We start from the raw sequence: 27,961 nt of genomic DNA on the forward strand, positions 1-27,961 counted from the left end.
GTATTCTGGCCAGTCAGAGCTTGTCAGCTATCTTTGTTTCCCCTATACCAATTATACTGTTTGAGTTTGCTTAAGGGCAGATATCCATAAAAGATTCCTGTAGTAATGGCCTCATAAAAGAATTGCTAGTTTATGTGCTAATCTGTGCTCAATGATCTCCAAAGCATAAGGAAACCTTCAAAACAGTGGCCAAATAATGTTATTTTTCCTAAATGGAAATAACTCTGACATAATTTTCTCAGGAAAAGACAGAAAAAATCATAATGCAGAAAGGATTCCCCCCCCCTAATAAAACACATAGATCTTAAAAACCTACAAAAGAGGGAAAGAATGAAAATGATTGCTGCATTTGCCCCACCTGTGCTAGAGCCATGTCAAACAGCTGTGCTGGCTTCATGACTTTTGCTGTTTCCAATGGATATGGCTATGCCATCAGATCTCCCAGAGCCTTGGTGTGAGGTTGACATAGACATCTCATTTATTGCTGAACACTCAATAATCAATTATTATCTAGCCAAGGATCAAAGCAGCAGCATACTTTGCATAGGAACATAAATATTTAGAAGGAATTTTGACAGGATGTCTATTAAGCCAGATAGCATTCCTAGACCCTTCCCTGCTAAGACCTTTAGAGAGTTTCTGGGCCATGTGCTTTTCACCAGATTTAATTTAGGTTTTTGTTTTCTTTCTTTTTGCCTTTTTGAAATAGGGTCTCACTGTGTTGCCCTTTCTGTTCTGACTTTGCTATGTAGATCAGTCTGGCCATTGACCCAGAGATCTACCTGTCTTTGACACACAAGTGCTGAGATTTACAGGCCTGCAACACCACACCCAGTTTGACCACCATTAGAGCATCTGTGAAGCATCCTCAAGTCCAATTCAAAAGCAGTCGGTTATCCCCAAAGGTTCAGGCCACTCTTCACCATTGGCCTCATCTTCTCTGGCATGATGGTGATATTGGAGAATGCAGGTGGCCCTCCTCCCCCAGCAGACTGCAAAGCCTCTTCCAGTACTGTGACAGGAAGATTGCAGGGAGGAAATTCTGAGTCAGTTCCAGCTTGATTCCTCTCTATCCTGAAAGCAACATGTTCTGTGTATTTAGAAATAGGCCTGTAGTTCTGTCCAACTTATTTTGTGAGACAGGTCTCTCACTACACCTGGAGCTTGCCAATGAGACATACTGGCTGGTTAGTGAGCCCTTAGGGTCTTCCTGTCTCTCCTTCCCTGGCATTAAGATTACACTGTCCCTGTTGCCTTGCTATTACACAGGTGCTGGAGATCTGAGCCCAGTCTCCATGTTTGCCCAGCAAGCATTTGCCAACTGTGCCATCTCTAAGCTCTGGATATGTACCTTAAAATCTTATGCACACACACTTGGGTGTGTATAAAGTAAAATGTTGCTTTTCTTTACATATAGACCTTAAGAGTACCGGCAGTGGGCTGAGTGTGTAGCTGAGTGCTAGATCACCTAATAGGAACTCCAAAGTCCTGGGCTGTGCGTATGGAGGATGGCCATGGCTGGGCGGGCGGTCCAGATGTAGGAGTGGGTCATTTAGGGCAGTGGGATGTGGCCAGGGATTCAGTCAGAGGGGACATGGAAGAGCAAGCATGCTGGGGTCTGTGTTGCTCTGGTTCAGTATGATCAGCTCCAAGACACACCTGGTGCCATCGCTTCCCTGCATCTGTAGGTGAAAGGGACACTGTGCAGTGCTTCTCCTGCGGTGGATGCCTGGGAAACTGGGAAGAAGGAGACGATCCCTGGAAGGAGCATGCCAAGTGGTTCCCCAAGTAAGTGGGTCGTATTTCATGATTAAAATTTTTAATGTTTTACAGAGCAAAATAAAACTAGAGATAAAAGAGCCACAGTGTTGGGGTATTCCCTTGAGTTCTGATCTTCCTCCTATCCTATATGGGGTCACCCCAGAACTTTTTAAGTGGTCACATAGTGATAAGTTTGAATCACAGGAACTTAGCTTTTTCTTCTATTTTTAAAGTTTGTGGGGGTTTTTTTTTGTTTTTTTTTTGTTTTGTTTTGTTTTGTTTTTTGCTGGATTATTGAGTGATTTTATTGGCTTGTTCCATAAAGGATATTTTTAATACATTCTTAGTTTTTTTTTAATCAACATTGTAACCACTACTTTTCTTTTTTTTTTTTTAGCCTTTCTTTGTCTAATTTTTAGTTTTTATATTAATTACAGTTTATTTACTTTGTATCCCCAATGTAGGCCCCTTCCTCATTCCCTCCCAATCTCACCCTCCCTCCCTCCTTTCCTCCCTGCCCCTCTCTAAGTCCATGATAGGGGAGGTCCTCCTCCCCTTCCATCTGAGCCTAGCTTATCAGGTCTCATCAGGACTGGCTCCATTGTCCTCCTCTGTGGCCTAGAAAGGCTGCTCCTCCCTTGAGGGGTGGGAAGGGTGAAAGAGCAACCAACTGAGTTCATGTCAGAGACAGCCTCTGTTCTCCTTACTAGGGAAACCCACTTGGATGCTAAGCTGCCATGGGCTAGAGGTTCCCTATGGTAGGCCCCTATCCTGTTTCTTATTTTCTTCTACCTCCAATGTCCATCCCATTTGTCTTTCTAAGTGAGGATTGATCATCTTACCCTGGAACGTCCTTCTTGTTTAGTTTCTTTAGGTGTACAGATTTTAGTATGTTTATCCTATCTTATAGGTTTAGTATCCACTTATAAGTGAGTATATACAATCTGTGTCTTTCTGCTTTTGGGATACCTCACTCAGGATGATCTTTTCTAGATCTCACTTTTTTTCCTGAAAATTTCATGATTTTCTTGTTTTTAATTACTGAGTAGTATTCCACTGTGTAAATGTACCACAATTTCTATATCCATTCCTCTGTTGAGGCACATCTGGATTGTTTCCAGTTTCTGGCTATTATGAATAAAACTGCTACAAACATGATTGAACAAATGTCCATGTTGTATACTTGAGCATCTTTTGGATATATGCCTAGGAGTGGATCTTGAGGAAGCACTATTCCTAATTGTCTGAGAAAGCACCCAGACCGATTTCTGAAGTGGTTGTACAAGTTACATTTCCACCAGCAATGGAGGAGGGTTCCCTTTTCTCCACAACCTCTCTAGCATGTGTTGTCAGTTGAGATTTTGATCTTATCCATTCTGATGGGTATAAGGTGAAATCTCAGGGTTGTTTTGATTTGCATCTCCCCTGATGGCTAAGGATGTTGAGTGTTAATTTGGTGTTTCTCTGCCATTCTATAGTCCTCTACAGAGAATTCTCTCTTTAGCTCCTTTTTTGTTTACTTGATTTGTTGCTTTTTAACTTCTTTATTTCTTTATATATTCTGGATATTAGTCCAGATATAGGGTTGGTGAAGATCCTTTCCCAGTTTGTAGGCTGTCATTTTGTTCTGATGACAGTGTCCTTTGCTTTACAGAAGCTTTTCAGTTTCATGAGGTCCCATTTATTGATTGTTGCTCTTAGAGCCTGTGCTGTTAATGCTCCGTTCAGAAAGTTGTCTCCTGTGCCAATGAGTTCTAGGCTCTTCCCTACATTTTCTTCTAACGGATTTAGTGTGTCTCCTTTTATGTTGAGGTCTTTGATCCACTTACACTTTAGTTTTGTGCAGGGTGATAAATATGGATCTATTTTCATTTTTCTGCATATAGACATCCAGTTGGACCAGCACTATTTGTTGAACATGCTGTCCTTTTTTTCTATTGAATGGTTTAGGCTTCTTTGTAAAAAATCATGTATCTATAGGTGTATGGATTTATTTCTGGGTCTTCTATTTGGTTCCATTGATCCACCATTCTGTTTCTATGCCAATACATGCAGTTTTTATTACTATTGCTCTGTAGTACAGTTTGAGATCAGGGAAGGAAATACTTCTAGATGATCTGTTGTTGTACAGGATCATTTTGGAGATTCTGGGTTTTTGTTTTTCCATATGAAATTGAGAATTTTTCTTTCAAGGTCTGTAAAGGATTGTGTTGGTATTTTGATGGGAATTGCACTGAATCTTTAGATTGCTTTTGGTAGGATGGTCATTTTCACCATGTTAATCCTACTAATCCATGAGCATGGGAGATCTTTTCATCTTCTGATATCCTCTTCAATTTCTTTCTTCAGAGACTTGAAGTTTTTTTCAAACAGGTCTTTCACTTGCTTGGTTAGAATCACACTGAGATACTTTATGTTCTTAGTGGTTGTCATGAAGGGTGTTGTTTCCCTAATTTCTTTCTGGGTCCTTTTATCTTTGTTATACAGTAGGGCTTCTGAATTTTTGAGTTGATTTTGTATCCAGCTACTTTGCTGAAGTCATTTATCAGGTGAAGGAATTCTTTGGTTGAATATTTGTGGTCACTCATGTGTACTATCATATCATCTGTGAATACTGACATTTGACTTCTTCCTTTCTGATTTGTATGCCCTTGATCTCCTTTAGTCTCTCTGTAGCTAGGACTTCAAGTACAATGTTGAACAGATATGGAGAGAGTGGGCAGCCTTGCCTTGTCCCTGATTTCAGTGGGATTGATTTAAGTTTCTCTCTGTTTAGTTTGATGTTGGCTATAGGCTTGCTCTAAATTGCCTTTACTATGTTTAAGTATGTATCTTGTATCCCTGGTCTCTCCAAGACTTTAATCATGAATGGGTTTTGGATTTTGTCAAATGCTTTTTTGGCATATAAGGAGATAATCATGTGGTTTTTCTCCATAAATTTGTTTATGTGATTGATTACATTGATGGATTTCTGTATGTTGAACCACCCTTGCATGCCTGTGATAAAGCCTATTTGGTGATGGCAGATGATATCTTTTATATGTTCTTGGATTTGGCTTGCAACTATTTTATTGAGTAGTTTTACATCAATGTTCACAAGAGAGATAGGTCTGAAGTTCTCTTTTTTGTTGGGTCTTTGTGTGGTTTAGGTATCAAGGTGACTGTGGCTTCATAGAATGAGTTTGGTAATGTTCCTTCTGTTTCTATTTTGTCAAACAGTTTAAAGAGGACTGGAATTAGCTCTTCCCTGAAGGTCTGGTAGAATTCTGCACTGAAAACATCTGGCCCTGGCTTTTTTTTTTTTTTTTTTTTTTTTTTTTTTTTTTTTTTTTTTTGGAAGGGAGACTATTGATGACTGCTTCTATTTCCCTGGGGCATATAGGACTTTTCAACCTTTCTGCCTGATCTCTATTTAACTTTGGTAAGTGCAATCTATCAAGAAAATTGTCCATTTCATTTAGATTTTCAAATTTTGTTGCATATAGCTTTTGTAGTCAGACCTAATGATTGCTTGGATTTCTTCAGTGCCTGTTGTTATGCCCCTCTTTTAGGTTCTCTCTGCCTTTTAGTTAGTTTGGCTAGGGGCTTGTCTACCTTGTTGATTTTCTTAAAGAATCAACTCTTGGTTTCATTGATTCTTTGAATTGTTTTATTTGTTTCTAATTTATTGATTTCTGACCTGAGCTTGAATATTTCCAGCTGTCCACTCTTCTGGTGTGTTTGCTTCTTTTTTTTCCTAGGGCTTTCAGGTGAGCTATTAAGTTGCTTGTATAGGATGTTTCAAATTTCTTCTTGCAGGCACTTAGTGCTATGAGCTTTCCTCTCAGTGCTGCTTTTGTTGTGTCCTATAAGTTTGGGTATGTTGTACCTTCATTTTCATTGAATTCTAGGAAGTCTTTAATTTCTTTCTTTATTTCTTCCCTGATCCAGCTGTCTTTGAGCAGCGACTTGTTCAGTTTTCTTTTATGTGTAGACTTTTTGCTATTTCTGTTGCTGTTGTTGAGGTCCAGATTTAGACCATAGTGATCAGATGGGATACAAGGGATTATTTCAATCTTCTTGTATCTGCTGAGGCTTGCTTTGTGACCAAATATATGGTCTATTTTGGAGAAGGTTCCAAGAGGTGCTCAAAGAAGGTATACTCTTTTGAATTTGGGTGAAAAGTTCTGTAGACATCTATTAGGTCCACTTGATTTAGGAGCTCTGTAAGTGCCCTTATTTCGCTGTTTAGCTTCTGTCTGGATGATCTGTCCCTTGGTGAGAGTGGAGTGTTGAAGTCTCCCACTATTAATGTGTTGGGATGGATGAGTAATTTCAGCTTTATTAACGTTTCATTTACAAATGTAGGTGGTCTTGTATTTGGGGCATAGATGTTCAAAATTGTGATGTCCTCCTGGTGGAATTTTCCTTTGATGAGAATGAGGTGCCCCTTCTCATCTTTTTTGATTAATTTTGGTTGAAAGTCTATTATTAGGATTGCTACCTCTGGTTGTTTTTTGGGTCCGTTTGCTTGAAAAACATTTTTCTAGTCCTTTACTGTGAGGTAGTGTTTATCTCTGTTGCAGAGGTGTGTTTCCTGGATGCAGCAGAATGTTGTATCCTGTTTCTGCAACCATCCTGTTAGTCTGTGTCTTTTTATTGAAGATTTGAGGCCATTGATGTTGATGGATAATAGTGACCAATGGCTGTTAGTTCCTTTATTGTGGAGTTGGTGGTCTTACTGTAATTCATTGCTTGTTTTTTTTTTTAATTTTGTAGGGAAATTATCTGTATCCTATGTTTTCTTGGGTGCAGTGTTTTCATTGGATTGGAGTTTTCCTTCTAGTATCTTCTGTAGGGCTGGTTTTCTATGTAGATATTGCTTAAATTTTGTTTTGTTATGGAATAGTTTGTTTTCTCCATCTATGTTGATTGAAAGCTTTGCTGGGTATAGTAGTCTGGGTTGGCATCTGTGGTCCCATAAAGTCTGCATGACATCTGCCCAGGTCCTTCTGGCTTTCATAGTTTCTGATAAGAAGTCTTGTGTGTTTCTGATAGGTCTACCTTTATATGTTACTTGGCCTTTTTCCCTTGCTGCTTTTAACATATTTTCTTTGTTCTGTAGATTTAGTGTTCTGACTATGATGTGATGTGAGGAGTTTCTTTTCTGGTCTAGTCTATTTGGTGTTCTGTAGGCCTCTTATATGTTTATGGACATCTTTTTTTTTTTAAGTTTGGAAATTTTTCTTCTATGATTTTCTTGAAGATATTTTCTGGACCTTGGAGCCTGGTATGTTCTTTTTTGTCTATTCCTATTATTTTTTGAATTTGCCTTTTTGTGGTGTCCTTGATTTCTTTGATGTTTGTGTTTGGGACTTTTCCAATTTTACTTTTTCTTTGAGAAAAGTTTCAATTTCTGCAAGTGTATCTTCAGCACCAGAGATTCTCTCTTCCATCTCTTTTATTCTATTTTTTGATGGTTACCTTTGTGTTTCCTGATCTTTTCTCTAAGTTCTCCAGCTCCAGGGTTTTCTCTGTTTGTGTTTTCTTTATTGCTTCTAATTCTGTTTTCATGCATCATTTCCTTCATCTGCTTGAATGTGGATTCATGTCTCTCTATGATAATCTCTGGGTTTTTTTTTTTTTTTTGTTGTTGTTGTTTTCCTCTCTATATGCCACTAATTGTGCCTCTTCTTGTTTGGCTATATTTGCCTATGTTTCTTTGAGAGCTTTGTTCATTTCCTCTTTATTTTCTTCCATCCATGTTTTAATTTCTTTGAGAGATCTGTTTGTTTCCTCTTTATGTGCCTCTAATAACTGGATAAGCATAGCTTTAAAATCATTTTCCTGTGTTTCCAATGAATTGGAGTATCCATAGATTTTTGGGGTTGCTGGTGACACCATAATGTCCTGGATTTTGTTGGATGTGTTATTTTGCCGACCTCTGGCCATTTGCTTATCTGTAACCTTCACTGTTTGTTCCTGGAGTCTCCAGTTCAGACTGGTAGCATCTTTCTCTGATGTCTGGAGAATTCTTCAGGAAGATGAGAGTGGTCCAGTGGTTTGAGAGTGTGCGTTGGTGATTCAGGTGTACCTAAGGGAGAAACATTCATGGGCACTGAAGGACAAATGTGGGCGAGCAAGTGAGTGTGTGTGTGCATGGGCATGTGTGTGGAAGTGTGCCTTAACTGACAGGGTGTTAGAGAATATTAATGCTTGAAGTGTGGGGCAGGAGACTGTGCAGGCATCAAAGGGATTATAGGTGCTGGAGGTCTTCACAGGTGCAATTCGTTTGTGTAGATTCCTTGAATACCTCAATGGCATTGCAGGCCACAGGTATTCAGCTCTGAGCTCCAGGAGTTATTTGCCTGAACTCCACTGGTAGACCCCCAGTATTCTGGGGCCTCAATGTTGAGAACACTGTCCCTCTGTTTCCCACAGTTTGCACATGGGTGGGAGGGTCGGATGTCTGGCTGCTAGCTTAGAAGGACCCTGGATCTGGGGCTTTGCAAGCTCTTGAAGGCACACTCACTCTCTAATTGGAAAGCACAGGGGTTCCCCCTGTTTTCTACTTTCAGTTGGGGCTTGCTCAGTCAATGTGGGGGTAGGAGCTCCTTCAGCTCACTGGTGCTGTAGCCGCTGAACTTAGAAGTCCAGCTGCAGCAGCTAGACTGGGAGGATGTTCCAGGTGCCTGCTGGGAAGTCCTGGGGGAGCCACAACAGTGGTCCACAGACCTATGTGGCCCGGTGCCTGGTGCAACTGGGTGGTTTGGCTGCTCTGGCAATTTTGATGGTGTACAGCCAGCTGTCACCACTGAGGGATTGGGTGGCCCTTACAGTCAATTGGGTGGCCCTTTGGCTGGGAGGACCTGTGGAGTTCGTATGGCCACCTGCATACCTGGGATTCGGAAGGTTGGTACTGCGGATCTGGGAATCAGAAGGCTGGTAGAGCTGGCAGCTGTGGCTAAGGAGCCTGGAGCCCTGCCTCTTCTGTCTCAGTCCCCAGGCAGTGAGTTCTGTGCTAAGAGTCTCTCGAGTCTCTAAGAGTCTCTGTGGGCAGGCTCCACTGAGGAGGAAGGAGCCTCTAAATGGGGAAGTGAATGTTCACCACTTTCCATCCCCAGAGAAGTCCACCGTTGACCTGAATCTAAATGGTCTCAGCTCATGTGATGTCCCTGCTCACTCAGGAAGCCTCAGTGTTGATTTTGTGGCTTCAGTTGCCCCTCTACTCACCAATTTCAGAGTTTCAGATCCTTTGCCTCTCTGATATGGTGTGCTGCCATCTTGGATCCACCTTAAAGTAATTTTGCTTTCATTTGAAAACGTATTTTTGGTTTGGTTTGGTGTGTGTGTGTGTTCATTTTGTGGGCACAGGTTGACCTAGCATGCTTTCCCTATCACTCTCTCCCTATCTTTAGACAGGGATCACTGAACCAGAACTCACAGATTGGCTGACTAGCTGGCCAGGGAGTGTCTAGGACCTGCCTGTCTCTGTTGACCCAGGGCGAGGGTTGAAGAAGTGTGTGACCATATCCCACCTTTACATACACACTGGGCTTCAAACTGCAGACCCTCAAGCCTGTACTGTGCCATTTTCCCTACTAACCTACCTACTCAGTAACCCAAATACTAAGATAATGTCTGTCAGGCAACAGCCCCGTGACTTATTCCAACTAATAAATGTGTTAGTCTGTACAGGGGTAGAATTGGTGTATAAAACAAAGAAAGTCAGAATGTTTAAGGCATTACAAGTGGTTTCATATGTGAGTTATTCTCCATTTAGTAGGGATCTCTGCTTGTTTTCTTCCTTATCTCTGCCTTCACAGATGGCTGATGTCAGGAACTTTTACATTTCTCAGCTCTCTGGAGAAGCACTAAGAGGCTTTAATTAATATAGGCCTAAAACTTGAAAATATAAGTTATAAGGCAATTAAAAGAAACATAGGTTACAAAGTTAGTCTGATTTTTTCAGCCTGCTCACACAAGAAGGACCAGACAGAGCTGGAGCGAGGCAAAATTGCATGTGCAGACCGCCTGACATCCAGTCCTGAACTGCAGCACTGACCTTCGCAGAGCCTTGAGTGTAAAATGCAGATAATAACATATAGCCTGTAGGTCCTGTAAAACCTACCATGCATCACATGCAATGACTGATGTACCTTCCTTATGTCTGTCAGCATGAGCACAGGGCTGACATCAGAACTCAGTCTCCAAATTTCCTGTTGTGTTCTTTATCCTTAGCTTCTGAGACTTCAGTTATAAACACTGGCCTGATCACTTCTTTTATGAAATTTTGGTAAAATATCTGAATATTTTCTTACATTTTTTTAAAAAAACTGAATAATAAATGTGAGCTGGTTTTAGTATAGTTTTAAGTTTTAAAACATGGACTCACTCTGTATCCCAAACTGACATCAAACTCACCGTGCTCCTTTCTTTGATTTCCAAGTGTTGAGATTGCAATTTGCATCATCATGCCCAGCTATCACAAAAGTTTTTAAAGATTAATTTATTATTTTTACAGTATTCTGCCTGCATGTACACCTCCACACCAGAAGGGGGCATCAGATCTCACTATAGATGGTTATGAACCACCATGTGTTTGCTGGGAATTGAACTCAGGACCTTTGGAAGAACAGCCAATATTCTTAACTTCTGAGCCATCTCTCCAGTCCCTCCAATTGTTTTAAAAATAGCATTTAAGAAAGTAATGTTGAGGTGGGAAGGACAGCACATGTCAGTGATCCCAGGTCTTGTGAGTGGCAGACAAGAGGAGCAGGAATTCAAGGTTTTTGTTCCAGAGAGCCTAAAATGAGTCTGTGCCATATAAAATCCTATCTCAAAAGAGAAAGAGTTATTGAAATATTTTAAGAGCAATTTCATTTATTACTATTTTAAAAAGAATTGATAGCATCAAGTCACTGCTCTGTACCACATGGGGTACATTTAGGCAAAGGGCAATGCATGGAAAGTTGAAAAATGGAGCCAGGATCCATGGATGCCACAAAAACCGAATGGAAGTTCTGGAGCTATGTAGAGTTCATCTCCTCATGCTGTTAAAAGCAGCAAGGCAAGGCTAGTCTCATCCCCATTGATAAAAGAGCTCTCAGTCTCCTCCTTACCACACTGCTAGGAACGTTAGTGTCAGTTAGAGAAACATTGTTCAGTCTTAAAAGCAGCGTGGTTTGTATGGGAAAAGGAATGCATTTCAAGATGATATTCAACATACGTTACAAAAATCAAAACCAATAGATTAATATCTGCCATTTTAAAAATTATCATGACAGTTTTCTTTAGTAGGTGAAATATGCTACCTCTAATTTTCATATTGTTCCCTTTACTGTCACTGTGATCTGACTGTGGGAACGAGGCTCAACTGCCTGTTCTGCATGTTTAGTATAAGAAAAAATTGTGCTTTATTGTGTGCTTATAATGCTCCTGAGACAGAGGCAGGAGATTGCTTTAAGATTTCAAGGAATTTATCACCAGTCTGGGCAACATAGGAACCCCTCAATATAAAATAAAAATAAAGTAATCTTAAGACTGAATTTTAAGTAAATATATGTATTTTCCTTAATATAAATAAAAATAATTCTACCAGAACACTTGTAATTCTCATGAAAAAGGTTTGGGGTGAGTTAAAATCTTTTGTAATACAATATGTTTTGATCATGATTTTCCCCCTCCTCCAACTCCTCCCACATCCTCCCCACTTCCCTACTCAGCCAACTTGTGTTCTTTCTCTCTGTGTTTCAAAACGCCCCTCTTCACAAGAAAATCATAACAATCAAAAAACTAGTATGACCAAAAAAAAAAGTGTGTTTTGTGTTGGCAAGTATTCCTGGGCATAGGCCTGCCCTGAAGTGTGTGGTTATACCCAGTGACACTCCACTGGAGACTGATTGTTCCCTCATCAGTAGGTTCCAGTGGAAATAGCTTCTTGGTTAGGGTAGGACCTTGTGTCCACTTCCCTGCCCAGTGCTGGGTCTCCATCTGGTTGGGACCTACTCAGGTCTTGTGTTTGCAAGTATTTTTCCTGACAGTATTAGTGATGTATAAAGTCCAATAGTTTGAGAGGTTTTATCAAGTGGTCTTTGCAGTGTAGAACATCTCTGTTTATAGAGGTTTTTTTTTTTAATTTTGTGGCATACAGTTTTAGAAGTATGATCTAATGATTCTTTGGGTTTCCTCGGTATGTATTGTTATATCCCCTTTTTCATTTCTGATTTTATTAATTTGGATACTCTCCCTGTGTATTTTAGTTAGTTTGGCTAAGGGTTTGTCTAATTTGTTGATTTTATCAAAGAATCAGCTCTTGGTTTTGTTGATTTTCTCAAAGAATCAGCTCTTGATTTTGCTGATTTTCTGTATTTTTCTCTTTGTTTCTAGGTTATTGATTTCATCCCTGAGTTGGATTATTTCCTGATGCCTACTCCTCTTCGGTGTGTTTGCTTCCATTATTCTAGAGCCTTCAAGTGAGCTATTAAGTTGCTAGTATAAGCTCTCTACATTTGTTTATGAAGGCACATAGTGCTATGAACTTTCCTCTTAGTACTTCTTTCATTGTGTCCCATAAGTTTAGGTATGTTGTGCTTTCGTTTTCATTGAATTCTGGAAAGCTTTTAATTTATTTCCTCCATGACCCAGTAGTCATTAGCTAGAGAGTTGTTCAATTTCCATGAGTTTTTAGGCAATCTATTGTTTCTGTTACTGTTGAAGTCTAGCTTTAATCCATGGTAGTCTGATAGAATACAAGTTGTCATTTCAATTTTCTTATATTTGTTGAGGCTTGCTTTGTATCTGAGTATGTGGTCAGTTTTGAAGAAGATTCCAAGAGGTCCTGAGAAGAAGGCATATTCTTTTGTGTTTGAGTGAAATGTTCTGTGGATCTCTGTTAAGTCCAATTGACTCATAACGTCAATTAGCTTCATTATTTCTCTGTTTAGTTGCTGTCTTAATTATCTGTCTTTGGTGAGAGAGATGTGTTGAAGTCCTCCCACTGTTAACGTGTGGGTTTCAACGTGTGATTTAGGCTTTAGTAATGTTTCTTTTATGACTGTGGGTGCTCTTGCATTTTAGCCATATATGTTCAGAAATGAAATATAATCTTGGTTGATTTTTCCTTGGATGAGTATGAAGTGCCCTTTCTCATCTCTTTTAATTAATTTTGGATGAAAGTCTATTTTGTTAGATATTAGAATAGCCACTCCAGCTTGCTTCTGTGACCATTTACTTGGAAAACCTTTTTCCAGCCCTTTATTCTGAGGTAATGTCTATCATTGTTGCTGAGGTGTGTTTCTTGTTAGCAACTGAATGATGGGTCCTGTTTACACATCCATTCTGTTAGCGTGTGTGTGTGAGTGTGTGTGTGTGTTTAACAGGGAGTTGAGGCCATTGATGTTGAGAGAGATTGATGACCACTGGTTGTTGATTCCCATTATTTTGATGGTGGTGGTGGTTTTGGTGGTGGTGGTGTTTGTGGTGCTGTGTGTGTGTGTGTGTGTGTGTGTGTGTGTGTGTGTATGTGCCCCTTCCCTGTTTTGGTTTATTGTTGTTGGGTTATTTGTTTCCTGTGTTTTTTCTGGGTGTGATTAGCCTGCTGGGATTGCAGTTTTCCCTCTGTCATTTTCCTTCTATAGGGCTGGGTTTGTGGTTAGGTATTGTTTAAATTTGTTTTTGTCATAGAATATCTTGCTTTCTCCCTCTATGGTGATTAACGTTTTGCTGGACATATTAGTCACAGCTGACATATGTGGTGTCTTAGTGTCTGTAAGATATCTGCTCAAGCCCTTCTTTCTTTTAGAGTTTCTGGTGAGAAGTCAGATTTACTTCTGATAGGTCTGCCTTTTTATGTGACTTGGCCTTTTTCCCTTTCAGCTTTCAATATTCTATTTTGTTCTGTACATTTAGTGTTTTGATTATTATGTGATGGGAGAATTTTTTTTTCTGGTCCAGTCTATTTGGTGTTCTGTAGGCTTGTATATTTATAGGCACCTCTTTCTTTAGGTTGGGGAAGTTTTCTTCTATGATTTTGTTGAAAATATTTTCTGGGCCTGGGAGCTTGGAGTCTTCTCCTTCAATTCCTATTATTCTTAGGGTTGGTCTTTTGCCATTTTCTCAGATTTCACAGATGTTTTGTGTCAGGATTGTTTTATATTAACATTTTCTTTGGCTGATGAATCGATTTCTTCAATAGTATCTTCTACAGCTGAGATTCTCTCTTCCATCTCTTGTATTCTGTTGGTGATGCTTTTGTCTGTAGTTTCTGTTCTCTTCCCTAGGTTTTCCATCTCCAGGATTGCCTCAGATTGTGTTTTCTTTATGGCTTCTATTTACTTTTTAGGTCTTGAACAGTTTTATTCTTTTCTTTCTCCCATTTGTCTGTTTTTTTTTTCTGTGTTTCTTTGAGGGATTTATTCAATTCCTTTACCTGTTTGATTGTATTTTCCTGAATTTCTTTGAGGGATGTATTTAGTTCTTTTAAGGCCTTAATCATTTGTTTTCACAACCTCAGATTTAAGATTGTTTTCTTGTGCTTCTGGTGTGATAGTATCCCCAGGACTTGCTGTGGTAGGATAGTTGGGTTTGGGTGATGTCACATGGCCCTGGGATTTGTTGCTTGTGTTCTTGCACTGATTCTTAGTCATTTGGTTGACTGTGGTATTAGCAGGCCTGGTGGTCTCTGATGGTAGCAGGTCTCTGGAGTTATAGGTGGAAATCTTGGTCCCAGATGGCCTCAGTCTTCTGGTTTTCCTACTCCTCCCTGATCCATGTGGGTCTGCTACTCCCTGATTCTTGATGTTGCTCTCTGATCAATGCTGATCTCCAAGGCCACAGATTGGAGTGGTTCCTGGGAAATGGCACAGGCCCAGGGAACTGAGGTTTAGGGCTCACAGGGAAGTGGAGCTCAAGCACTCTGGGCTGACCTCAACACTATTGCTGGCAGGCTCTGGCAGGCCAGTATATGGGGAAGCGTGTGGGAAGTTTCACCTGCTACTCTGTGATCTGTGCTGGTCTCTAGGGGTGCAGATTGGTGCGTGTCCTGGGAAATGGTACAGCTCCGGGAACTCAGAGTATATTTTAATTATATTTTTAATTATAGATGTGAATTTCTTCAAAGTAAGAAGTCGTCAGAGGAAATTGCCCAGTATATTCAAAGCTACGAGGGATTTGTTCATGTAATGGTAATTTACAAGGGCCATTTCTAATAGCATATGTTTGTTACCTAATAATATGTGATTCATCAGGGTGAATCACATATTATTTCTCTCTCTCTCTCTCTCTCTCTCTCTGTCTGTATCTCGGTCTCTGTCTCTCTGTCTCTCTGTCTCTCTCTCTTCATTTTTGTTTGTTTGTTTGTTTTCCCAAATACTCTGTTTTTCTTCCTTTCTCTTGTCTTGTCCTGCCTCTTCTCTGCACAGAGGAAACAAAACTCTTGTCTTGTGAAGCTGGAACCACTTAGACAGTTTCCAGGCTGGCTTTGGGTTGCTTCTGCTGCCTCCTTCATCTTCCCTCTGAGTGAGGCCACTCACTACTCTAGCTACCTCCTGCTGCCTCCATCTGGATGTCTGACTCAATCTTCTGACCTAGTACATAGCAGAGGCAGGGCACTCAAAGGTGGCTCCCGAACCTGGTTATTTACACCCTTAAATTAGTAAGGACTTCCTAGTGGCAAGCAGTGGGAACCCACCTTAAACTGAAGCCAAAGGAGACTGTATTGTCTGACTGACTGAGAGGCAGCCTCTGCAGAGGGCATGGGCTGACAGTTGGGGTGCAGTTTTCTCAGAGGGAGAGCTGCATGGTTATAGAGCATGGCTCCCTTCCCTTGTCTCAGTTTCTCATGAGTCCAAATACACCTCTGTGTGTAACTGCAGTTCTGTGGTTGAGCAGGGTGTATGGTAAGAGTGACCCTGAGAAGCTTCCATTTCACTGATGTTTGGCACTGCGTAAAAGTTTACAAGATCAATAGAAATCCAACCAAAATTAAAGGGCTGCTTTGCTCAAATTCTGCTGCTCGAATGAAAATTCACTTCAGTTTGGGAAGACCTTAAGTTGCAGGCCACAGATAGGTTTCTTTTCCTCAGGGAGAACATTTTGTGAATTCCTGGGTCAGAAGAGAATTACCTATGGTATCAGGTAAAACCTCAGGCACATTCCAAAGTCTTTGTCTGGTTCTTTCTTTTGGTCTCTCTCTCTCTCTCTCTCTCTCTCTCTCTATATATATATATATATATATATATATATATATATATATATATCGCTCTCTGTCTCTCTGTCTTTCGCCGTGTGCACATGGTGCATATATACAGGTGCTTTTGGAAGCCAGACAAGGGCATCAGATCCCTTCGAGGTGGAGTAACAGGCATTTGTGAGCTCTCTGATGTGGGTGCTGGGAACCGAACTCAGGTCCCCTAAAAGAGTAGAAAATGCTTTTAACCACTGAGCCATCTCTTCAGCCCTCATCAACTTTCTTCAAAAAAATATCTTTATAAGTGATTTCTCCATCATGGAATGACTTTGATTTGTTTTGTGTTTTTTGTTTTTTTTTTTTTTTACTTTATGGCTGGGAGAGACATATGGCAGTTAATGTACTTGGCACTCCTGGGAAGGACTTGGGTTATGTTTCCAGCACCCTGTAGTAGCTGACAACTCTGCAAGTCTAGTTCCAGAGAATCCAATACCGTCCTCTGACCTCCTTGGCTACTGCACACATGTGGTACAGCCAAACATGCAGACAGAACACCTACATCAAAAATAAAAATAAGTGAATCCTTAAAAGTAAAGTTTTTAAAAATTGACACCTAGCCAAGCACTGTGGCACATGTCTGTAATCCCAGCACTCAGGGAGGCAGAGGCTGGTGGATCTTTGAGTTTGAAACCTGGCTGGTCTACAAAGCAAGTCCAGGACAGACAAGTCTACACAAAGAAAATCTGTCTCTAAAACAAAGAAAAATAAAACCCAATTTACGCTCAGTTATTTCCATAATGTATATGTGTTTGTTTGGGTCCATGTGTGAAGGTTGGAAGCCAGAGGACAACATAGGAGTTGCTTCTCTCCTTCTGCCATGAGGGTTCCAGGGATTAATTAAAAGTTTTTTGGGGCTCAGCAGCAAGCATCTGTACCGTGGAGCCATGAACTGGCTCACTGCTTAGCATAGGTAAACACAGCTAAGTGTGGTAGGGTGGGCGCTGTCATGGATGCTTCTTTAAAACAGCTAACATTTTGGATAACATGTTTTGGAAGCATTTTTTAGCATCTCTCCTGTTCCAGGCTGGCCTCAAATGCAAGTGAATTTTGAACTTTTGTTTCTCCTCCTGAGTGCTGAGACAGAGCTTCTTGGGTGCTGGTGATGGAACTGAGGACTTCCTGAAAGTTACTAGAGCATGCTACCAACTGAGCTACATTTCCAGTCCCCCAAAACATTCTTAAGTGACATAGTGTGCTGTTAAGAAATTAAGGAATATTCACATTAAAATGATGTGACAGGCTTAAGGATATTACTCACTTGCCTAGAATGAACAAGGTCCTTGTGTTTCATGCCAACATCCAAAGGAAAACAAAACCTTAATGTTAGGAATCTAGCTCAGTTGTAGGGCATCCATACATTAAGTAAGACAGGCTCTGAGTTCAGTCCTAGCAGAGGTCAGAGACATGGGAACATGGGGTAGTAGACAGGTGAAAATAGTCGTAATAGAGTAAGAATTCTATGGTCACATGAGTGTGCTTCTCCCTGTTTTTCTGCTCTTGGAAGGTGGAATAAGGTGTCCATGGCCAGGAGGACTATGATAACAGGTTAGAGGCCAGTATAGGCTGCATGAGGTTACTGCCAAGTGTAGAGGTCTATGCCTGTAATCCCAGCACTAAGAAAGCTGAGTCAGAAATATGATGAGTTTAAGGATAGCTTAGCTTAGCCTACATGACAAAGCACTGTGCCTCCTTCCCCAAATGAGCATGAGGGTGAAGGGATGCCTCAGATGTTATGAGTATTTGTTGTTCTTGCCAAGGACTCAGTTTCAGTTCAAAGTGTCTCCAAGGTAGTCGCTTACAACAATTTCTAACTTCATCTCGAGGGGATGTAACATCCTCTCTGTCCACCTGGGGCCCCAGGCACACCTGTGGTATACATACATGCTTCCTGTAGGCAAAACAGTCACACATACATTCATAATCGAGTGAGTGTACACACACAGACTCACACACATATACAAACAGAGAGAGAGAGAGAGAGAGAGAGAGAGAGAGAGAGAGAGAGAGAGAGAGAGAGATGGTGTCCTTCTCGCTGGAAACACCGTTTCCCAGTAACTTGCTAAATAACAAACACAAAGGGAAAAAGAAGATGCAGACAATGTTTGTTCTCTTGGTCATTGAACGCAGAGCTGTTTCTTTGGCCACATATGCAAGAGTCGACAAAAAAAGTGATATTGTTGCGATGGGGAATGTGCTGTCAAAAAGGCGTGATCATGAATAATACCATAGCAAAACTGGAAGAGTCTACAGTGTTACCCAGCATGCTCTTTTTTTATTAAAGAAGCAAGTCATGAGCAGGATTCCTGGGAAGAGAATCACTGAAAGTATTTATCTGATTAGGAACTCTAAGGGTCAGGGATGGGGCAGTAAGTGCAGGGTGCTTTCCTTGCAAACACGAGGCTTTGCATTCTGTCTCCAGAAACCATGTGACAAAGCCAGGTGTTACTGTTGTGCATGTGTAATCTCAGGGCTGGGGAAGCAGGGAAAGATGGAATCCTGGGGATCTTCAACCACACCAGAGAAGTGAAAGCCCCTCACAACAAGGGAGACACAGTGAAGGTTGTCCTCTGACTTCCACAGATATCCGAACAATGTACCTGCACGTATACCTGCACACACATGAACACACACAGAACTCTAAGTCCTGAGACAGCTTCCTAATATAGGTGAAGGAAATGATCAGATAAAGAAGGAAGCCAAAGAAAGACACAAGTGCCAGCCTGCTCCAACCAGAGAAACATACTTGTGAGAACTAAGAAAAACAGTAGAGCAGGCCAATCAGTTCATGTCAGAGGCAGTCCCTGTTCCCATTACTATGGAACCCACTTGGACACTGAACTGCCATGGGCTATATCTGTCCAGGGGTTCTAGGTTATCTCCATGCATGGTACTTAGTTGGAGTATGAGTCTCAGGAAAGACCCCTGTGCTCAGATTTTTTGGTTCTGTTGCTCTCCTTGTGGAGCTCCTGTCCTCTCCTGTCCTCTTACTATTTCCCATTTCTTTCCTAAGATTCCCTGAACTCTGTGCAAAGTTGGCCATATGTCTCAGCATCTGCTTTGATAGAAATGCAGGGCAGAGCCTTTCAGAGTCCGTCTGTGGCAGGTTCCTAATTTGTCTCCTGTTTACTTCTTCTTCTGATGTCCATCCTCTTTGCCTTTTAGGATGGGGATTGAGCATTATAGCCAGAGTCCTCCCTCTTGATTAGTTTCTTTAGGTGTGCAGATTTTATTAGGTGCTCTTTGATCACCTTCCCCTGAGAGGAGAGCAGCCTTACCAGGCTACAGAGGAAGACAATGCAGCCACTCCTGATGAGATCTGATAGACTAGCATCAGAAGGAAGGAGAGGAGGACCTCCCCTATCAGTGGACTTGAGGAGGAGTATTCGTCAAGTAGGGGAAGGGAAGGTGTGATTGGGAAGGGAGAGGGTGGGGCTTATGGGGGGGATACAAAGTGAATAAAGTGTAATTAATAAAAATAAAAAATATATACATAGGATACATTGTTGAAAAAAAAGAAAAACAGTAGAATCTATTCGCCATGACATTGTGGCTTAATAGAAGTCAAAAGTCAATAAAATAAAAGTTTTAGACTCTAAAAATATTTTTCTGTTTAAATTAAAGTGTAGTATCCCAAATGCCAAAAAAAAAAAAAGAAAACCAAAAACTTAAAGCAAAAAGGGAAAAAAAGGGGAATCTAGGATTATATGTGAACACAGCAGGCTTTCATCTTGAGAAACTTGTCAGACCAAGGTTGGGACACTTTAATTTTCAAGTCCTCACAGTGTGGAGAAGACCTGGCCCAGGGCCAGGATGAGGTAAACCCTCTTCCCAGTGTGGTGATCTCCAAGAGCAAGCCATGAAAATGACTGTTTTTAAGAAAGCCACAGGAGAAATGACCTTTCTCAAATCTTCACACTGACTCTGGAAATAGGAATCTCCTCTCAATATTCTTCTATCCTGATGCTAGATGACCAGGGGATACTATTAAATTACACCTTAACACACTGACCATGCACAGAATGGATGGAATACCCCAGTGTTTTCCACTCTGCTCCAGCAGCTCTAACATGGTCTTTCTTGTACCTCTTATTTCTTCCTGCTCTTCTAACCACCCTCAATTATTCTGACATAAGCACAGATCATGAGATTATTCCTCCTATATACACAACTCACTTGGACTTTGTTATCAAAGCCTGCTCTTCTCACCCACATCTTTTCCCCAAGCTTACTGCAATGACAGCGTCTTTGCTAATGAAGAAATGAGGAAGGACACTTTTAAGGACTGGCCCCATGAGTCACCTGTGGCTGTTGAAGCTCTTGTCAAAGCAGGCCTTTTCTACACAGGTCAGTTGGGGTTTTCCCCTTTATTTGTACGTTTCTGTGTGTGAGTGTTGCCTGAATGTAAGTATGGGTGCCACATGTCTGCCTGGTGCCCTCAGAGGCTAGCCAGGGTGTTCGATCCTGGAACTGGAGAAATAGTTGCCATGAGCCAGCATGTGGTGCTGGAAACAAACCTGACTCCTTTGCAAGAGCAGCCAGTGCTCTTCATGAGCTGAGCATCTCTTTAGCACCTGAAATAGTCAGTGTTTTGTGTCTGCCATGTAGTCTAATCCCGGACTTGCACTTTTCTTTATTTCCATTTGTGATAGATCTCTTGGGGCCTCATAAGACCTTCACCTTTCCATAGTTCCCTCAGTGCTCAGCCTCTGGGCTTGGGGATCTTGAGGTCACTTCATCTGACAGGCTTATTCCACTGGCACAAAACTAAGCACCCGGTCTTAACGCATTGTCTTCTCTTGCCAGCCTTGCCTGAGTGTCACGGATGATGTGCTCCTATTTCTAGGGGATGAGAGCTGGCAATAATGTGAGCAGAGACAGGGATTCTTCATAATCTGCCTTAAATAGAGGCTCCTAAGTTTGTTCTTCCATCCTGCCCCAGCTACAAGTATATTCTTCCAATATACTCTGTAAGCAATTGATGGTCGGTTGCCTATGTCTGTGAATGTCCCGTATGTCATCATTGTCCAGAACAGACAGAAATCTCTGCCCTCATGGAGCTGCTACTGCAGATCCTGATGGCAAATCTTTCAGGATGATGGTTTGGAAGAGGTTCATCAAAGCACGTGGTGCACAGGAAACTTCAGCAACTATTGCTGACTGTTGCTGACCACCCCACTGAAGGACCAAGAGTCCTGTGTGAACTCTTGTCTTCTGTGCATGGTATTGCCACATAATCCAACTGGAGGAGTAAGCAGGATTTCACTAGTGAAATCTGGAGTCAAATTCTTGTGAATTGACATGTGTATGTGCTGTTGCGGTGACCCCATCTCCTTTTCCTAGGCAAAAAGGACCTTGTGCGGTGTTTTTCCTGTGGAGGATGTATGGAGAAGTGGGAGGAAGGTGACCACCCATTAGCAGATCACACCAAGTTTTTCCCAAAGTGAGCAAAATGAGTTCTCTTGACTTTGAACTCACTTCATCTGTTATTCCCTCACTGTCCAGGTTTGTTATCTGTGGGTAGTGTCTGCTCACTCTCTGGTTCCCACTGTGAAGGATACATCCATGTATCTTTATTTCTTTCCCCCCTTGATACTCTCCCTGTCTAGCTTTTTTCTCATTATAGTAAGATCTTAATTTTTGTTGGATCTATGTACACACTTTTAAAAACAGGATCTGTGTAGCACAGGCTGTCATAACAATTCTATCTAGTAGGACTTGATCTCATGATCCTCCTGCCTCAGCCACCTAAGCCCACTGCAGAGGCCACATCATGTCTGCCAGTTCTAGGCCTTTCTGATTTTTTTGAGTACAAACTAGTTTTTCTTTTCACCTCCTTTTAGAATGCTTTACAGGTTTCTATTTCTATTGTCTAAGATTTCCTCAGTAGTTTTCTTTTTCCAGGGTTGGGAGTGAAAGCACTGATTTGAGCACACCAGGCAATCACTTTACTATGGAGCTACTCTCACCCCTTTTCTGTCAGTCCTCAAATGTATTTTTATTCCTCTTCTACACATAAGAAAACCCTAGAAAGGTCCACTTGCACAAGGAAATTTGTTATTGTGTAGTAATTAGAATTTTCAAAGCTAAATATCAATAAGCGCAGATTGAAAAGTGGGTATTTCTGGGCAAGGTGGTTGACACATGAAATCCTAGGTCTCAGGAAGCTGAATGACAAAAAATGTAGTTTTGTTTTATATTAAATACTTTGATATGAATTATCCTAAAGTTGATCTGTTTTGAAATCCAGCACTTGTAATTAAGAAACAAGAGTCTTTTGATCCGGTTTCCCTTGGAAGGCAGGAAAATCTGCAACTGTGTTGGTACCTCGGCAGTCTGTGTTCAGGTCCACCAGTGTGTTTTCTTTCCATCCAACACATACATAAAAGTGCTCTAAATTGATTTAGGATTAATTATCAACATTTAAATGTAAAGGTTTAAATAACCATCTGGTCTTGAGATAGCATGCTAATAGTATCTGAATCACTTAAAATATTCCTTAAAAATGTTTTCTTAGTGTACATTAATACATACAATAACATTGCATATATACATATACATTATGTTTTACATATATGTTATATATATTACAGTTTACTACAATCATGCTCACCACCGTCCTCCCATTACCTTCTCTTATCTCTCTCTAGCTCTTCTCAGTTCTTTTTCTTCTAAAATCACATGTTTTGTGCCCTCCCAGGGCTATATAGCAAGATTTATCCTGGTTTTAAATAAATAAATAAATAAATACACAGAATATTTCTATTTAATTTTGAAGTTAGAAGAGATACAGCAGTGCTCACTTTTTTTCTTTTTCTTTTACTTTTTAAAGCATTTGACTTTTGGGTGTTTTGTCTGCATGTATATCTGTGCACTGCTTGCATGCCTGGTGTCCACAGAGGTCAGAAAGAGGGCATCAAATATCCTAGAACTGAGTTACAGGAGGCCGTGAACTGCCTGATATGGGTGTTGGGAAGTAAACCTGAGTCCTCCCAGGAGTAGTGACTGTTCTCCCACTGAGACATTGTAGGCCCCACTTTTTTTCTTTTTTCTTTAGGAGTATGTAGAAAATAGTTGAGAATGCCAGGGCCTTCTTCTCAATCCCTGTGTGGCAAGGTGGGAGAGGATTTGGTTGTACTTAAAGCTTGTTCTAGAATCTATCAACAAACTTTGTTTTATTTTAATTAAAACTAGCATATGTAATGCATATCTACTGTACTTGCATATCTGGTTGAAAGGACAATAACAATAAATCCTGGATGCTGAGTGCTAAAGTCAAGAAGTCAAGGTCTCTCAATGCCTTAGAGGCCACTGTGCCACTCCCTTGTCCTGGTTGATGCTGTCCTCCTCATCCAGGGGGAAACATAGTCCTGATTTTCAGTTACTGTCCTTTTACCAAACACACACACACACACACACACACACACACACAATCACACACACACATACACACACACACACATCTACATAAACCTTCAGCTTTGCCTGTTCTTCTTCAGTCGTTTGTTGGTTCTTTTTATTTTAGTTCTATGTGTGTTGTGTGTGTGTGAAAGGGAACAGGCGGTTGAATCCAGAGTGTTATGAGTGAGAAGCAGCACTTTGCCACTGAACTATTGCTCTAGCCCACACATCGTTTAAGACAGAATTCTAGTATGTCTACAGAGTGAGTCCCAGAAAGCCAGGGCTACACAGAGAAACCCTATTTCAGAAAAAAAACAATTAAAAAATTTGCTGTGTAGCTGATCTTGATTTGCAGTATAGCTCAAATTTCCCCTGAACTCACATCTTGCCTTAATGAATACTAGATGCACAGCCATTTGCTACCATAATTGATTGGCTTGCCTGCTATGTTTGTTGGGGGGGGTGTCAGCTCATAGAGGGGTGTTTGAGACAGAGCACCAGATAACCTGGGATGGCCTCCAACTCAGTATTTAGAGAGGATGGCCTTAAACTCATCCAACTGCCTCTACATTCCAAGGGCTGGGTGACAGACATGCTCCACTATACCCAACATTTTTTTTTGTTTTTTAGCTTATTCATTTTTATTTTATACATTGGTGTTTCATCTGCATGTGTGAGGAAGTCAGATCCCATGGAACGAGAGCTATAGACCATTGTGAGCTGTCATGTGGGTGCTGAGAATTGAGCCCTGGTTTCTGGAAGAGCTGCCAGTGCTCTTGAACAGTGAGCCATGTCTTTAGCCCCAGCTTTTGTTTAGATAGACAATAGCAAGATGTAAACTGACAACTGGCAACAATGACCATATCCTTTCATCCAAGTTTCTCTCTAGGACACCCCAGGGCTCTCAGTTGCTAATGGTAGTCTGGAATGAACATGAATTCAGACCTTAACAAGAACAGAATTCCAGAGACTTACAACAAGGTCAAAGTGCAGACAGTATGTGACATGGATTGTTCATTCCTAAGGAGGACACTTCCTCCTCCCAAACTCAGGAGACATTGCAGAAGAGGGGCCCAAGAGGTAAGAAGAGCCAGAGGTTGTAGAAGACAGCTTGGGTTTGTCTTGTTTTGTACACAGCAGGTTCCTTCTCTCAGGAATTCAGTTGCTGTGGTTGCCTATCCATGCAAGACTGTGCCAAATCCAGACAAGCCAAGCCCCACCTCTAGGAGGGGAGCTGTTGACACTTGTTTCTCCTAGAGTCATTCTTCTTCATACCATGGGCCTTGAGATTTCCTGAGCTCTGCTGGATGGCCCCGTGTCCACTCACCCATGAGCAGCACTAATTGAATTCAGTTAAAAGAGGATACAAAGCTGGGAGGGGACCTGACTTGAGGAGGAGTCTGGGGAAACTGAAGAAAGGCGGTGGGGGTTAATATAATCCACATACATTGTACATATTTCTGTGATTTCCAAGGAATAAAATACTCTTTTAAAAAATAAAAGGCTTCCAAACCGTGGCTCAAAAAGCTCTGCCACTTTAATCAGCGATTATGGATGAATGAGAGCAACAGAGAGTGGTGTGCAGAGGAGATAATTGGTGAGGGAAAGAGGAGTGAGTCAGGAGAGGTGCTCAGGGGAATTTTGCAGTTCTGATTGACTAGCAAGGAGATTGCTTCTTTATTACACAGGTTTCAGAGAACGAAGTCCGACTAATGACAGACTAACCTGTCCAAGAAGTGCAGATGATTTCTTTGATTTTTTATTATGAAGTGTTATAACTTCAGTCATCATTAGAAAATATAAACAGAACAAATTTATGCTTATTATAAGCTTTATAACTCCAAGTTATAGAATCTAAAGATTGTGTTATCCAAACCAAACACATTTCTTATATAACAGCTTACTTTTAGGCTGACAGAATTTGTAGTTTTAAGGCACTCCAGACAAACAGAAAACACCTGAACTTTTTTTTATGAAGACCAAATATTAATACCTAACTCCTTTTACTACTTGTGTCATCATCTACACTATAAAGTAGGAACAAGTTATTTTAGTCAATCTATCTTATTTACTGAGTTCTCTTCCTCCAGGGGTGTACCCTCTATGACCCCCGATAGGATATTCAAACTACATTTTCAGAGAGTTCTAAGAGTATTGTAAAGGGAGTCCTTGAATCTGTTACCCGGTTTTCTGGCCAGTCAGAGTTTGTCCTTGTCTTTGTTTCCCCTGCACCGGTTATTCTGTTTGAGTTTGCTAAAGGGCAGATATCCACAAAATATTCCTGTAGTAATGGCCTCATAAAAGAATTTCTAGTTTATGTACTAATCTGTGCTCAATTATCTCCAAAGCATAAGGAAACCTTCACAACAGTGGCCAGATAATATCATTTTTCTAAAAGAAAATAACTCAGACATAATTTTCTTGGGAAAAGACAGAAAAAATCATAATGCATAAAGGATTCCCCCCCAAAATAAAACACATAGAGCCTAAAAACCTACAAAAGAGGGAAAGAATGAAAATGATTGCAGCATTTGGCTCACCTATGCTAGAGCCATGTCAAACAGCTGTGCTGACTTCATTGCTTTTCCTGTTTCCAATTTATATGGCTGTGCCATGAGATGCTCCCAGAGCCATGGTGTGAGGTTGACATAGACGTCTCATTTCTTGCTGAGCACTTGATCATCAATTATTATCTAGCCAATGTTCAAAGCAGCAGCATTCTTTGCACAGGAACATAAATATTTAGAAGAAATTTTGACAGGATGCCCATTAAGCCAGATAGCATTAGTAGACCCTGCCCTCCTAAGACCTTTATAGACTCTCTGGGCCATGGGCTTCTGACCAGGTTTAGTTTAGGTTTTTGTTTTCTTTAATTTAGGTTTAGTTTCTTTAGTTTAGGTTTTGTTTTCTTTCATTTTGTCTCACTGTGTTGCCCTTTCTGTAGATCAGTCTGGCCTTTGACCCAGAGATCCACTGGTCGTTGAGACCCAAGTGCTGAGATTTACAGGCCTGCACCACCAAACCCAGCTTGACCACATTTAGAGCATCTGTGAAGCAGCCTCAAGCCCAATTCAAAAGCGGTTGGTTATCCCCAAAGATTCAGGCCACTCTTCACCGTTGGCCTCATCTTGTCTGGCATGATGGTGATGTTGTAGAATGCAGGTGGCCCTCCTCCCCCAGCAGACTGCAAAGCCTCTTCCAGTACTGTGACAGGGAGACAGCAGGAAGGAAATTCTGAGTCAGTTCCAGCTTGATTCCTCTCTATCCTGAAAGCAACATGCTCTGTGTATTCAGAAATAGGTCTGTAGTTCTTATTTTGTGAGACAGGTCTCTCACTAAACCTGGTGCTGGCCAATGAGACTTACTGGCTGGTTATTGAGCCCCTACGGTCTTCCTGTCTCTCCTTCTCTGGCACTAAGATTACACTGTCCCTATTGCCTTGCTGTTACACAGGTGCTGGAGATCTGAGCCCAGTCCCCATGTTTGCCCAACAAGCATTAAAATTTTATTTAACTGTGTGATATCTATGTTTTTAATCTTAATGTGAATTTCATGTAGTTGACATACTCAGTTCTTGTGGGTTTGTTTCTGACAGTTTGACAAGAATTGAAATGGTTAAAAATTATTGTTATCTAAATTCTTAATTGTACACTTTGTTTAGTATGTTTTAATGTCCTTTGTTGTTCTTTTTCCATGACTCTATAGTTTTCTCATATTTTAATCTGTGAATTTTTATTTATTTTTTACCTTGTTCACTTAGGTAAAGTGTATTTGTGTGTGCACTGTGTGTTCTACATAGGGCCAAAGGGAGACAGCGAATCGCCTTTCCTTTATGTCAAACTCTTGTTCCCTTGAAGCAGGGTCTCTCTCTGAACCTGCTAGCATCCAGCAAGCCCTAGTTGTCCCCTTGCCTCTGCACCCACAATATAGCATTCTGGAAGCTGAGGCTAAAAGATGGCTGTGAGTTCAAGATCAGCGTGGATTATACTATAAAACCCCATCTCTAAAACTCTATCTGCCCTTTTGCTGCAGGCAGTAGTGCTGTGTCACTATTTTTTATTCTTTAAGATTATTTTAGCTGGTTTCACAGACTGGCACTGACTCTGGTCTCACCCCAACACATTCCCCGAATATCCTCATCATTACTTTACAAACCACATGCATTGTTATTGGAACCCACTGACTGAAGGTTATACAGGATGCAAGACTGACAGTCACTGAAAATATTCACTTTCTGTTTCATTCCTGGTCCTGAATCTTCATGTTCTCCATAAAGCTAATACAGACACTTAACTGCATGGAACCATTTCATGACTTTTATCTTCTTTGCATAGTTGAGTATTTCTTCAAAACCTGAAGTCCTCTGCAGAAGTGATTCCAGCCCCTGAGAGCCACCATGCACTTCTGGAAACCATGGTAATGAGCCCCGCCTCTTCTCTGACTCAGCAACACATGATTGTGGGGTTGAGCTGTGATTGTCAACTGTAAATGTATCATAATTAGATAGAGTCCACGAGAATCTAAGAAGCAACTGTTACAGGATAGCTATAGATGGGGCTTCACAGTGAACAGTGA

The 27,961-nt window shown here is 41.0% G+C and overlaps 1 pseudogene; it reads left to right on the plus strand.

The window, feature by feature from the left end:
- Window positions 1-371: 371 nt before the first annotated feature.
- Window positions 372-27,961, plus strand: part of LOC132654878 (baculoviral IAP repeat-containing protein 1a-like) — a 51,619-nt pseudogene continuing 24,029 nt past the window's right edge.

Source organism: Meriones unguiculatus, chromosome 6, assembly GCF_030254825.1.
Source record: "Meriones unguiculatus strain TT.TT164.6M chromosome 6, Bangor_MerUng_6.1, whole genome shotgun sequence".
Taxonomy (NCBI): domain Eukaryota; kingdom Metazoa; phylum Chordata; class Mammalia; order Rodentia; family Muridae; genus Meriones; species Meriones unguiculatus.